This window comes from Meriones unguiculatus, chromosome 6 (genome assembly GCF_030254825.1).
Source record: "Meriones unguiculatus strain TT.TT164.6M chromosome 6, Bangor_MerUng_6.1, whole genome shotgun sequence".
Taxonomy (NCBI): Eukaryota; Metazoa; Chordata; class Mammalia; order Rodentia; family Muridae; genus Meriones; species Meriones unguiculatus.
The window spans coordinates 114,130,483-114,145,944 of NC_083354.1; the positions used below are offsets into that span (position 1 = coordinate 114,130,483).

A 15,462-nucleotide genomic window follows, 5' to 3' on the forward strand; every position below is an offset into this window, starting at 1 on the left:
TCAACATAAGGAGAGTCATTAATAAAAAAATCAAACAACTGAATTAAAAACAGACAAGGACAAGGATTTAGGAAATAAAGATTTACTCAGTATGAGTAAACATGAAAAGATGCTGAAGATCGTCTTCATAGAGATGAGTGCAAATTGTGCCATCCTGAAGTATCCCATCTCATACATGAGAATGATAAAATGAAAAAAGGATATTATAAAGTGTGGTCAAGGCTATGGATCTACTGAGCTTTCAAGTGTTGTCTGGAGCATGAGCCTAACCTTTTTCCAGAAGAAATAAGAACAAAGGTTCATGACTTGTATAAGATCCACCCCAGGTTTTTATGCTATAAATTAAATAAAATCACATTAAAAGCCCCACATGGACCAATGAATGGATAAATGGATTATACTATATAATGAGGTACTTTTAGAAACAAAGCGAACTAGTGATATGGAAAAATGTATCTCAATCTCAAAAGCAAATTTGTGAGGTACAGATGTCATATAGAATGACAAAGGCAGGTAAATGACGGTTGAGGCATCAGTTCTTCACTTTCAAGATAGACTAAGGTATGAAGGTGACGGCGGTGTTATGATGGGACAATCCCGGTAGTTTTGGGGATGGTAGTATGGCTCTTCAGAAAACTCAGAATCACACACTTTCTCCACACTCACCCACACAGCATTGTCGGAATCCAAACAAAAATGCTATTTAGGAGTTTTCATTATAATCCATAAAACAAACAAAACAAAATTTTAAAATGCAGGAAAGCAGGCAGGGAGATTTGCACATTTTTGTGGTGCATGGCACTGGTACATTGTTTTTTCCTTGAGTGCTCATGCTTTAGATAAGAAAAGTAAAAAAAAAAACAAACAAATTCAAACATCTGAAAAAATATTATTTATTGTGTAAATTAAAAATATGCTCCTTTTCCCTGGAATGTCCCTGCTTTGCATCTGTTTTCCTGACAGAGGAGCAGGCCTCTCATCATTAGTGGCCTTATTTGGATTGGGGAACCAGCAGACACCAAAGTGGACCCTGTTGATAACTGTGTATCTTCATCAGCAATGGCTCTTCTCACCCCCAAGGTGAGGTCATTATGAAATCATTATAATCCAGGTTAATTTCATATTTCAGTGTCATATGAATTAATTTTTAGAGCACATTGAAATCATGAGCTTTACATAAAATTTATTCATTACAGGAAGAGAAAGACAATCCAGCTGTGGTGGCACATGCCTTTGATCCCGGCACTCGGGAGGCAGAGGCTGGCAGATTTCTGAGTTTTAGCCTGCTGTGCTTGGTGAGTTTCACACAGCCAGGACTGCACAGACAAACCCTGCCTCAAAAATCCTCCACATTTCACTCACATCCATGGTAGCCTCTTGGCCAAGTTCTTGATAATTTCAAGTGAGCGCAGAGGCCCTGCTAACTGAGCTGAAAGTGTCTACAGAGCATGAGGGATTATAGTGTTAGCAGCCCTCACTGCTATGACAAGCGAGTGCTCATATTACAGGGTTTTCCTTTCAGTGTAGAGGATTTTTAAAATGTTAGTCAGAGCTTTGCTAATTTTTTTCAACACTGAACTTGAACAGTTGTGAGTGTTCCCACCTCCCTGCATGTATACCTGGCCCCTTCCTTTTCACACAGTGATAGAATTTGCATTGCAGCGACACTCTGTGATACGCTTTTTCTGTTCTTTAAATCATTGGTTTTGCTTTATTGTTTCACCATCATTTGGATCTGACAATTTATATTCCTATTAGAGCAGGGGGGCTCCACCTTCCTAATGCTGTGAGCTTTCAATGCAATTCTTCATGCTGTGGTGATCTTTGACCACAAAATTATCTTTTATGCTACTTCAGGACTGTAATTTTGCTACCACTGTGAACTGAATATAAGTATATTTGGAGATAGTGGTTTGTCAGAGGGGTCGTGACCCACAGGTTAAGAACCACTGTATTAGAGTTTAAAAGTCAGCTGTTCTTCTTATTCACAAAGAATGTCTAGAGTTTTCCAGCTTGATGGTGGCCAATGGCACTGTTGCTAGAAGACTAGTGACCAACATACAAGTTTTTGACGTGATTAATGGGTCTCCTTTCTCTGCTCTTCTTCTTTTGAGTCCATTAATATATGAGATTATTTAACTTTTTCTTATTTTCAGAAGACTGTCTATTTAAATACTCCTCTCATTAAGTTGTACTTTATTGCAATACTTTTCTGTGACTTTATTGCTCTCTCACATTCAGTTTTGCTTGTTCAGTGTTTCCAGAGACATCGGTTTCTGCATTTCCTAGCTTTACAGGAATTATATGCTGTAGTCATTTTATTTCCGCTCTTAGCCAGCTGTTGGCCTAGGGCAGATTTCAGCATTCTTCAGCTTTCTAGAGAAGTTTTTCATGATTCATCTGATTTTCGAGTTCCTAAATTCTGTTCTACTATTTCCTGTTCTTTGAAATTTCTTAGTGCATCTCAGTGGCATTTTGGATGATGGTAAAAAGAAGTTGTGTAACTTTAGTCTATCACACTTATATTTGAATTTTGAAGAAACTGCAGGCCATGTGTCCACACCTGTCCATCTGTGTTGCACTTCTATGACTTCTTCTCAGACATTTGCCCAATCTACCCCCCTATAAGCCTTCTCACTGGCCTTACCCATTGGTTCTAAGGCATATGAGAAGAAACTATAGCCTAACACCCCAATTGTCTGACCTGATATATTGCTAGTCGTGTAGGCCAAGCAATAAAAGCACCTTTCAGCTTCTGAAAAAAAAAATGTGCTCAATGACTTAAAATCAGTAAAAATTAGCTGGGAGCAATTATTAATGCACAACAAAAACAAACCAGAAAAATTATGTGTTTGACATTAATGTAGCACAGTGTATTGATCGACACGTTTGCTGGCTTCTTTATATATATAAGGCATGCTCCTGCAGTTTGCTCTAGGTAATTTCAGAACATTCATTAATCTTTAAGCTTGTGAGGGATGTTTCTAGATAATACTTTGCTGAAGCCTTATGGGATTGAGTCCATGGTCTGACACGTAAACTTAGTTTCAGCAAATTGACTCTTAATAATAGGGGAAATTTTGTGTGTGTAAGAAGTGATAGAAGCAATATCCATTCTAATGGGAACCACTAACCTTTTGTTGACTTCTGAAACACATTTTACACATTTTCAAAGAGAAAAGTCTCTTGCTATGAAAAAAATTACCTCCTTTTCAGATGAAAATCTATCTGCTTTCCTTAAGAGTCATAAAGATTACTCATGATTAGCTCTACTTGAACAATTAGAGACTCTGATCTGTTTTTTTCTTGTGACACTTGAGTTTTACATTGCAGACTAGAGTCCTATTTAGATTTTGCATTCCCTGGTATGCAGAATGTAAATTAAATTGCATTTTTTTTCCAGAAAAATGAAAGGTGTGGTTGGTGATTTCTTTAATATCAGGATGACCATCATCTCATCCTGAGAAATGTGTGTAGCTCAGCACTACCTCTAAGGTGTCTTGTGTGCTGAAGAAGCGTTACCCATATACATGAGTTTACTTTCTTGATACTTCCCGGGCCCTTGTGGAAGTACAGACTAGATGTAGAGCTTCAGAAATGTAGACTGAGTAAGGGACGTATTCTTTTTCTAGTGGGATTTTAAAGAACAAGTAGGTAGAAGCCAAAATAAAGAAAGCTGGAGGTACAGAGACAGAAGTCAGGTAAAAAAGCCAAAACTACAAACGAGTCCTGATGTAAACAGATTTCAATGCCGGAAGGGTGATGGTATCCTGGCAGCAACATGGGAGTCCAGCACTGAGTTCAGAAACACTGTGGCTTTCTGAACATTTTATCATACTATAGTTAATCAAATTTGGGGAATCCATTAGCGTGAATTCATAATGGAAGTGGCTTCACATTAACCTATCATCAGACAGACACGCTTTGCTCTGCTCAGCACTTTTTGCCTGGGTATCTGGGAGTCATCTATTTCTCAGTTTGGAAGACCCTGACAGGCACACAGAATGGAGTATGAGGGAGACATTCTGCATATTTAACACACCTTACACTTTTTTTTACAACGAAAAACTAAAGTACCTATCATGGAGAAAAGCATGCAAACTTTCCCACCAGAGATAGCTAGAGAGATAGAACTGTACTATACCTCACTTTTTATTCCACTTTGGCAAGTAAAAAAAGTAAGAGGCTGAACTGTTTTTTTTTTTTCTAATGAATTATGTTAGGTAATTCAAACAACTATTTAAAAATTTATTCAGGTATTATAAGATTGAAGTTTTATTATGGAGTTCATGTCTGATAGATCCTGTTCAATTTATGTTAGCTTGAAAATAACAACAAAAAGTACAATAGACAATTCAGGATTTTGCGGAACAGAAATTGTCTGTGATAGGAATGATTTGTGGCAAATGTTAGGTGAACATGTTAAAGTATTGGTTTACATAAAAGACTGTTGTCATCCTTTGATGCTAAGAAATGAAACATTCTTTTGTTGATGTTCTTTGGAATGATTTGCCACTCTAGGTCATAGGTGTCTATGATTGCCCTGGTATTATTGCCCACTTCAGTGTGCCCTGGGAAATGGTTATGCTTAAGATCGGTACCTGTAGCTATTCTGTGGTGGTGCATATCTTTAATCACAGCACTTGGGAGGCAGAGGCAGGAGGATCTCTGAGTTCTAGACCAGGGTGGTCTACAGAGTGAGTTCCAGGACAGCTAGGACTACACAGAGAAACCCTGTCTTGGAAAAGAAAAGAAAAGAAAGGAAAGAAAGAAAGAAAGAAAGAAAGAAAGAAAGAAAGAAAGAAAAAGAAATTTTTGGTAGGCCAGTTGAGAGAAAAATCAAGAGAATGATTATATATTTTACAAAGTACACATCTCTTTCAAAGATATTACTCATAAACTATAGGAAGACCTTGGAGATTAAATTTCAAGAATGGTAGAATAATTCAATACACAAGAATTGCTGCATGACTGTTTCATTCAACTTGATATGTCCATTTGGGGAGAGAAGTGAGACACACCTAAGAGTCAGGAGCTAAGGAAACTTATGAGGATAAAGAGCCTGAGAATGCCAGAGGGTGCTCAAAGTTCCATAAACATTAAATAACTGTTAAAGATAGGAGGTTCTTAGTGGACCTGTCTGTAAGTTGGCCATGGAGCTCCAGAGATGCAAATTTTGTAAGTTGTCAGTCTTGCTGGGGTGATTTTTTTCTTTTTTTTTTTTTATGATGTAGCTGCCTCTGAGTCATTCGTGTTTATATATGAAAGCCATGAGCCATGTTCCTGTAAGTAAACCCAATAAAATAGTTGGTTTACCATTCGGACTTGGGTAGAACCATTTATTTGCTCTGTGTATGGTACCTTTTAAGTGACAGCCACAAAAGAATACACTGTGGCTCAACTTCCCCTTCAGCTTGATCTGGGTTCATCAGGGCAAGAGGTTTTCCAAGGTCAACAGCAGTGAAGATATACAACTGCAGCACCCAAAGATTAAGGAAGCTGGGTGTCACCTGGAAATAAATAGACTCTGAAGGGATAGACGGGGAATTCACCCATTGGTGATGTTCTACCCATTATCAGGGCATGATGGGACTTAAAACAAAAACCATAAGAACACTGTAAGGTTTTTCTTTTTTTTTAATTTTTATTTATTTTTTATTTAATTTTATTTTTTTCTTATCAGTTACATTTTATTAACTCTGTATCCCAGCCGTGTCCCGATCCCTCATTCCTTCCCAGTCCCTCCCTCCCTCCCTCATCTCCACTGTGCCCCTTTCCAAGTCCACTAAAGGGGGGGACCTCCTCCCCATTCATCTGATCCTGTTTTATCAGGTATCTTCAGGACTGGCTGCAAAGCCCTCCTCTGTGGCCTAACAGGACTGCTCCTCCCTTGGAGGTGGGGAGGCCAAAGAGCCAGTCATTGAGTTCCTGTTAGAAATAGTCCTTGCTCCCCTCACTTTGGGAAACCAATTGGTTACTGAGCTACCACAGGCTACATCTGAGTGGAGGTTCTAGGTTATATCCATACATGGTCCTTGGTTGAATGTCAGTCTCAGAAAAGACCCTGTGCCCAGATATATTTGGTCCTTGTGGAGCTCCTATCCTTTCCCCATCAGACTAACTCCCCTTCTTTTTTATGATTCCCTGTACTCTGCCAAAGGTTTGGTTATGAGTCTTTGCTTTGAAAACACTGCTAGTTAGAGTCTTTCAGATGCGCTCAGTAGACTCCTGTCATACGTTCAATGCACATCCCATCTGTCTTTCTAAACGAGGATTGATCATCTTACCCCATGTCTGCTCTCTTGATTATCTTTTTTAGGTGTATAGATTTCATTATGTTTATCATATCTTATAGGTCTAAATAAGTGAGTATATACCGTGTTTGTCTTTCTCCTCCTGGGATATTTCACTCAGAATGATCTTTTCTAGATCCCACCATTTGCCTGCAAATTTCATGATTTCCTCCTTTTTGATTGCTGAGTAGTATTCCATTGTGTAAAAATACCACAATTTCTGTACCCATTCCTCCGTTGAAGGGCATCTGGGTTGTTTCCAGGTTCTGGCTATTACAAATAAAGCTGCTATAAACATAGTTGAGCAAGTATCCCTTTTGTGTACTTGAACAAACTTTGGGTATATACCTAGCAGTGGTATAGCTGGGTCTTGAGGAAGCACTATTCCTAATTGTCTAAAAAGCGCCAGATAGATTTCCAGAGTGGTTGTACCAGTTTACATTCCCACCAGCAGTGGATTTTCTTGTGGGAAAAGCCTGCATGTAGTAATGATTTAATGGAATCACAATTTTCTGAAGGACACATTAAATGCACAATCTTTAACTTGGAGTCCTAGCTTACTCCCACATGAATATGACAGGATACTTTGTTTGCTTTATTTTTAAACTCATCCCAGGCCTCTTCACTGAAACCTATTACCCCTTAGGCACAGACTATGCATACATTGCATGTACAAAAATATATTATATACCAGTGATTACATTTTAAAATAGTAAGAAATTACCTTTCTCCCCCTTCTTCAGCCCTCCTCCTTCCTTTTAGTACACAATAGTCACTTTACTCTGCAAGATCACATGCTTGATTGTATTACAACAAATTATCATAATATAAAACCAAAACTATCACATCAAAGTTAGACAGGGCAAATCATCAGAAGGAGCCCAAGAAAAGGGAGAAGAGTCAGAGATCCACATGTTTTCACATATAGGATCCTATGAAAACAGAAACTCAAAGTCCCATGCATGTTACTTCAGTCCCTGTGAGCTCAGTCATGTTGATTTAGAGGGCCATGTTTTCTTGGTGTCCTCCATCCCCTCTGGTTCTTACTCTCTTTCTCTGCCTTTTCCTCAGGGTTCCCTGAGCTGTGAGGGGAGGGATTTGATAGAGATAGCCCACTTAAGGCTAAGTATTTCAATGCCCCCTTCCCTCTCTCTTAGTGAACTGTCTGACTGTGAATCTGTATTTGTTCTTATTTGTCGCAGGAGGAAGCTTCTCTGATGATGGTTGAACAAGGCATTGTTTCATGGGGATGGGAGAAAATGATTACAAGTCATTTTATCAATACACATTTTTTTTTTCTTTTCTTAGACCAGTATTTTTTTTTTTTTTAATTTCCCCCAGGGTCTCTGGGTTAACTACTCTCTGTTTTGTCATCAAAGCTGTGTCCGTTATAGGTCTTCAAGTCAAATAAGTTATTAGTTGGTTGCTCCTTTGAGCTTTGTGCCGCCATTTCTCTGGCACATCCTACAGGCAGGATGACATTGTAGATCAAAGGCTTATGGCTGGGTTGGTGCTTATTTCTCTTTTAACAGCGTACAGAGTATCTTCCTATACCAAAGACTCTAGAACATGGGACGGAAGTTGCAATGGAGTCACCGGGTCAGCTTCTTCATGTTCAATGGGTTGTTTAGATGTTGTCTTCAGCAATGAAGCCTTGCTGTAAGTTTATGGAGAGCAATTGGTTTTCTTGGCAGCAGCCTGGCTTGTTTGCGGATTTCCATGAGGCTTTTAGGGCCAACAACTCAATTAGATGTAACCAGAGCCTGGTCATGTTAGCTTCATTTGGTGACAAGAGATGACCATTTAGGACTCTAGGTTCCTCATTGTTTGGCCATCTCATTTAGATCACCAGATCACCTTCATATACAAATACATGTAAGTATACATATAAATATAAATATATGTATGTATGTCTATATTTGAAAGCTTCTATTGTATGTTTCCATACTTGCCCTTAAATTAAGTTTAATTTTAGTTGTCTTTCCTGGTATTCCCTACCTCAAATCTTCTCTGCTCACTTCCAGCCTTGATCCTTTAGTTTTAGCCCCTCCTCAACCTGTATCTATCAATTCTATTTTCCATTCCTACCAAGGTCCTTAATCTATATGTACAAGTTAATGATTTTATGGATTATACCTTGGCTATCATTGACTTAACACTATCATTAACTTAATATCCGTAATGAGTGAATGCGTTCCATATTTGTCTTTCTGTGTCTGGCTTACTCACTCAGAATGATTTTTTTTTCTATTTCTGTCCATTTACCTGAAGGTTTCATGATGTGATTTTTTTTTAAAAAGCTAAGTATGTAAATGTATCACATTTTCTTTATCCATTCTTCTGTTGTGGGACATCTAGTTTATTTTCAGTTACTGCATGTTATGAATAAGGCAACAATGGACATGGTTGAGCAAGTGTCTCTGTGGTAGGATGAAATATCCTTTGGGTGTATGCCCAAGAGTGGAATAGCTGGATCTTGAGATAGATTGATTCTAATCTTCTAATCTTCCTGAGGAACGGCCTCACTGTACATTTATTCTTTTGTATTTCTACCAGCAATGGGTGAGCATTCCTCCTACTTCATATCCTTTCCAGAATGAGGTATGACTTGTGATTTCACAGGTGTAAGATGAAATATTAAAATAGTTTTTATTTGTAGTTCATTGATGGGTTAGGAAGTGTTTCTCAGCCATTAGAGTTTCCTCTTCTGAAAATTTCTGTTTAGATCTGTACCTCATTTATAAACTAGGTTTTTTGTTTTCTCGATATCTAGTTTCTTTATTTTGGATATAAACAGTCTACTGGATGCTTAGTTGGTAAAAATCTTTCCCCATTCTGTAAGCTACCATTGTCCAAAAGATTTGTTCTCTGCTGTGCAAATCTTTTCTGGTTCATGAGGTTCCATTTATTAACTGTTGATCTTAGTGCCTGCGCTATTGGTATTCTGTTCAGAATGTCTTTTCCTGTGCCAATGAGTTCAAGGCTATACTCCACTTACTCTTCTATCAAGTTCAGTGTATCTGGTTTTAGCTTGAGGTCTTTATCTGATGCGTAAGTTTCATTCATGAAGATAAGTACGAATCCATTCGGATTCTTCTACATGTAGCCACCTAATTTGACCACCAACATTGGTTGAAGATTCTGTTTTTGTTTCTACTGTGTATTTATGAACTTTTTATCAAAAAGCAGGCATGTACAGGTGTGAAGATTTATGTCTGGGTCTTCAGTTAGATTTCATTGGTAAATATGTCTGTTTTTGTGCCAACACCATGCTGTTTTTATTAATAAAATTTTGTAGTACAATGTGAAATGTAGGAGGTGCTACTTGCAGCAGATCTTTTATTATTGAAGATTGTTAAAGATATCCTGTTTTTCTTGTGTGTGTATGTGTCTAAATGAAGTTGAAGATTGTCCTTTCAAGATCTGTGAAGAGAACCCCTCTCCCCCATTGCAGTGGGTAAAGAAAGATCTTGATGGTGTTCTTATATCAGTCAGGAGCAAAGAAGATGGCACTCCTTCATTCATCCTAGCTTGATACCTGGCTTAGTGTTCAAAGCTGTTTTATGCCTAGGACATTTAAAAAAATCAAATTATATCAAGCCCATGCAGCACAGCACAGGAGGAGGAAGATAGAGACCTGTTGTACCATGCCATGGAGTGCAGTAGGGGAAAGACTCTCAGGGACCAGTCCTCTGCCTCACAGCACAGGAGGGCCATAGACACACAGACCCTTGCCTATCACCACATGGAGCTGGAGAGGAAGAAGACAGAAAGAGATCTGCGGACCACCCTGGAATCCAAAGACTGTCCTCCGGTGCACAGTGGCACAGGTGGGCTGTACACACCCACTTGCCATCAACGCCACTTAGTGTGGATGGAGGATGTCACCCAGCAGCCCACCAGCTGGGTGGCCAGCCTGCACCAGAGCCACCACAATGTGTGACTATGTGGTGGTCAGATGGGAGAGAAGGAGAAGTGGTGTAACTTGAACATATGAAGAGAGGTGAATTTGGAGACTTGAGGGTAGAGATAGCAAGCCTGCTGTGAATGACCAGCCCAGCCACCTGGAGCCCCAGTGAGGTTCCAGCCTGACCTGCCACTGAGGGCCATGCTGGGGCCTGTGACTATGCAAGGGTCTGTGTTGATGTCCATGGTCCATTACCACTAGAGAAAATGGGGAAGTCCCTGGTGTGCACAGCCGAAGGAACCACATGAATGTCCAGGGGCTGTGCAGAACTGGCCCTACCCCTCACTGGTGGGGGCCCTCCGAAGATTCGGTCCCATTTCTCACTGGCAGCAGTACTTGGGGGAGCAGGCTATGTGCCTTGCTCAGGTAGCACAGTGAAGCTGGTCTTAGTCATAGGTGACTTAGTCTCGAGGTGAGCCAGCCTTGAGAGCATGAGTTTGGAAGAGCTGAGCACACTGCTTGTCTTTCATGGAATGATGTAGGTGCCGAGATGATACCCTCCCCTCACCCAACCTCTGGTAGTTGCCTGTGTCCACAGGGTCATGAGTGTGGGAGAGCTAACCCAGCCTCTCACCAGCTGTCACACTAGAGATCAGGTCCTGCACCTCACCTGAGCAATATAGTAGAGCTGGCCCTAGTGGATAAAGTGCAGTGGACCCAGCAGAAGCTACAGTGTGAGAGAACTGCCCTACCATTCCTCTTCCATGAGGTGGCATGGGTGCAGAGGGTGATGCCTGCTTGTCCCCACTTGTAGCTGTTGGGAGAGCTAGTCCAATGGGCATGAGAGCAGGAAGGCTAGCCCTGACCCTTCACTGGCTGTAGCACTTGGGAAAATATGCCTTGTGCCTTGCCTGGGCAACACAGTGGAGCTGGCATGGGTAACGGACTATAGAAATGGTCCCTGAAATTATAGTGTTGAGCTGGCATGGATGAGAAAGCCCTAAAAGTGAAAGAGCAAGGAATCTTGCCCAGCTCCTCTCCTAGTGCAGGCTGCAGCACTTATGAGATTAGGCAGTAGGACTTGACTGGCCAACACACTGGGGAGACTTACAATGATTGGGACATTATGGATAATGTGATAGTGATTGTGTGCTCAAAACACATTCTTAAATGAAGATGGGTATATGGACATCCAGGAAAAAAAACATTCGGCTACATCCATGAGTTTGTAAAATTTGTTAGTCAAACAAAACAAAACAAAACAAAACAAAACAAAAAAAACAACTTCATGAGCAGAGTATAGACAGAATCAGGGTTTCTTCTGTATTCTGCACCGCATAGTCCACAGTTTTATAATGATGGGAATCTAAGCAACATATAAGAAAATGGATTCAATTGTCTCCAAAGATAACAGGAAGATTTAAGAAATATGTAAATTTTGGAAGGTATGGACAGAAAGGTTTTTCTTTTACAGTTATGGGGTTTAAACCATATTAGGCAAACATTTTGTACTCTTAGCCCAAGGAAGAGCTTTTAATGGGACTTAATGACTCAGTGTGGCAGCTGATGGGAAGAAAAAAAGAAATATTTTCATAGCATGGAAGATGGGCATATGATAGTATTACTGATAGAGGATGTGTATGTGGAAGGGTATAGGTCTGGGTTGGGGAGCAAGCATCCGATTTTCTCATCTTGATTCTGAAAGCTTTCTCAAAGATGCTGCCAGGACATGGGTTACATGACTCTCTGGAATTGAGAGAATATTCTAGCGAGAGGTATTAGTCAGTGATGGATTGCTGAGTGATGAGGCAATGCAGGCTATTGATCTGAAGACTGGTAGAGTGGGAGATGAGAGATGAATTCCCAGAAAATAGGTATAGAGCAATCAGGGTAAAATGACTCAAATCCCTCAGTAGTAACAATATTTAAGGGGCAGAACAAAAATGCAAATAAGAACAACGGGGACTTCTCTTTTCCAGAGCCCAATTCAGCCTCCATCGTGAATATATAGAATGCATCATACAAGCTAGATATTTCAAATTCTCGCCTGCCTGGGAAGAACAGTCTTGGCCAACATAAATGAGAGAGAAGTGAAAGTAAGGGCAGAAGGAAGGGCAGAGGAAGAACTGGAAGAAGAAAAATTGCTGTGTGGTTGGGCTGAGTTGTGGAAGCAACCGACAGAAAAGGTTGAGAACTACTACGATATTTAGGATATTTTAGGTCTGAAAATCAGTAACTGTAGTTTTTGTCAGGGCACCTCAGTGAAGAACCGGTTGGGGTAAGAATGAGGCTCCCCTAGAGTGGCGCCTGTCCTCAGCTGATTATTCGAAGCTACCAGTTCACAAGTGGAAATTTACCTCTGTTGCTGACTTTCTCCACAGCCCACTCACTTTCTCTCCAAGTCTCTGCTGTGTCTAGAAAGCCAGGATACAAAGGAGTGTTGACATTTCATATCTAATATGATCAGATAAATTTGGCCATTCCATAATGTTGCAGTAGTTTCTGTCACCTGCTTTACTTCTCCATGGGAAGCCATAACTCATACCCCATTTTTTTTTTTTTTTGCTAGATGATTACATCATAGATGTAGTTTTCTCACATACTTCACTGCCAGGAACAGACAAGACAAGTTCCTTGAAAATTTAGGATGACTGAGTCAAAGGGATGAGTAGAGGGGGTGTGACCAGGTTATTTTCGGTTTTGTCAACTCAGTCTCCATGTTAAGTTAGGAACAAGGGGCTTCCAGATTCAACTGTAAGATTTGCTGTGGCCCAGTCTTTCTCCTCAGTGTTCTGCAAAGTCCTTCTTTGTCTCTCCATTCTTCATAGGTCGGATCCTGCCAATAAAGAATAAACAGTTCTTCTCAGTGCAACCTATTATGGCCCCTCTGCTTTGCATCACTGACTCATTTTGGACAGTAGACCCATATTTTCTAGTTTTGCCTTTTTAAAAATTAAAATTTTATATTTTTATATTAATTACAGTTTATTCACTTTGTAGCTCAGCTGTAATCCCCCTCCTTCATTCCCTCCCAATCCCATCTTCCCTCCTTCATCTCCTCCCAATCCCCTCCCCCAGTCCACTGATAGGGGAGGTCCTTCTCCCCCTCCATATGACCCTAGCTTATCAGGTCTCATCAGGACTGGTTGCATTGTCTTCCTCTGTGGCCTGCTAAGGCTGCTCCCCAGTCACGGGGAGGTGACCAAAGAGCCTGCCACTGAGTTCATGTCAGAGGCAGTCCCTGATCCCCTTACTAGGAAACCCTCTTGGACACTCAGCTGCCATGGGCTACATCTGAGCAGGGTTATAGGTTATATCCATGAATGGATCTTGGTTGGAGTATCAGTCTCAGAAAAGACCCCTGTGCCCAGATATTTTGGTTCTGTTGCTCTTCTTGTGGAGCTCCTGTCTTCTCCGGGTCTCATTATCTCCCCCTTAATAGGTGTATACCTAGTTATAAATTACAGATCAGACTGCAGGGCATTTTCTTGGTGTTTCTTCTGTATGTTAGCAGGGTTCCTAACAGAATTTTTCTGAAACACGTCTCTCAGAGATGTTTCTCAGAGATGATCAAGTATTACAAATCTGTTTTTAGGTCCCCTAGTGTTTTTTGCTTTTTCTTCTTTTTCTATTTTACATTTCTGTTGATTTCAGAGGCGTTAGTGGAATCACACAGATTGCGTTTTGTGCTGTATGTTATCACTGGCTTGCTGACTATGCTTAAATGACAGCCTAAGAAAAAACATAACAGAATGTTGTTTGTAAAGTAACTTTTATTTGCCTAATGTAATTGTTATCATTGAGGCTTACAGCTTCTGTCTGCTAACCTAGGCTTAATCCCGGAAGCTTCTAACCTACATAAAATCTAATCTAGGCCTAGAATGTTTTCACCTCAGAGAATAAGCACACCCTTTCTAGCTCTTTCTGAACTCTGGCTGTGGTTCAATTCAGCTGTTCTGGCTCAAACTCCTCACCAAGCTGACTGATTCAATATGGCTTCTCTCGGTTTCTCACTGAATTGATCTACTTGGCCTCTGACTAACTCTAGCAGTCTGTTCTCATCTTCAGGCCCCTTCTCATTCTCTAGATTGCTCTGTCTTGACCTGTGTTTAGCCTGTTCCCTCTTCAACATCTTTCTGGTAAAAACTTCCATGAACTCAACTCCTTTACTTTGCCTCTCTACTCACTCCCAACAGAACTGCCTGCACAACACTCAGAGATCTGTATGCCTCTGAGTACTGGGATTAAAGGTATGTACCACCTTGCCTGTACCTAAGCTTTTCTTTACCTGAAACTTGCTCTATACCAGGCTGGCCTTGAACTCACAGACCTGCTTGCCTCTGTCTTTTGGAAATAAATGCATGTCTGCATTCCAGTTGGATCACAAGACCTAGGAGGTCTTCAGATGTGATCCCTTTCCAGAGCAGCCATGTTTTGAATTAAAATTCTATACAGTTGTTTTTGTGAATACCAGCCTGAAATGTTTCTCATTCAGATATTTTATAAGTCAAGAAAATGTGCCTTTGAAAGGAGTGTCATATCTCAATCACAGCTCTATTCATCTAAGTCCTTTTTCTAAAATGAATGTTGTCTTCAGAAATATGCTGAGGTTCAAGTTCTTGAAGGTAACCAAGGGCAACAACAACACCCTACACTCTTTTGAGATTTTCTTAGACTCACCCTGATCAATAAATCAAATGTAGGTTTTCCAAGTCTGACATAAAGGTTTGATTGGTCTGTGGATCTTTGGGAAATGTTGGGAGCTAGCAATAATAGCTAAATGTGATATGCAAGGTTCCATTGGAGAAAATCCATCAATAGTTCTACTTATTTGAAAAACCTATGAGTTACAGTAAGTATTGAGCTGGTAAGAATTCCCTGTGATGCAATAGGCAGTTTTATCTTGGGAGTAACCAAGAGTTATCTTACTGCATTTAAGGTTCATCCTCTAAATAGGAGGGGTTTCATGTCTGGTGTTAAAAAAACCTACCTAAGTATTCATGAGTAAGTAGGTCAGAGACCCTAGGGAAGATCCCGCTGCTCCCAGTTTTAAAACATGATTTCTAACTTTATTCTATACACGTATTTTTATACCTTCAAATAAGTGTAGCTCTCATCAAAAAACCATCTCTCTATGAGAGATGGAAGTTGGTCAGAGACCCACACCTGGTCAAAATGCAGGGATAATGTGATTATGACGTTCGGATCCCCAAACTGAGAGATCTATAATGCAACCTCTGCACCTTAGGATGAAAGAAAAGG

The 15,462-nt window shown here is 40.3% G+C and overlaps 1 protein-coding gene across 2 annotated transcripts in view; it reads left to right on the forward strand.

Moving 5' to 3' along the window:
- The window catches only part of Sntg1 (syntrophin gamma 1), a 647,228-nt gene that overhangs the window by 229,286 nt on the left and 402,480 nt on the right, over positions 1-15,462 (forward strand). The gene's annotated exons all lie outside the window — the stretch shown is intronic.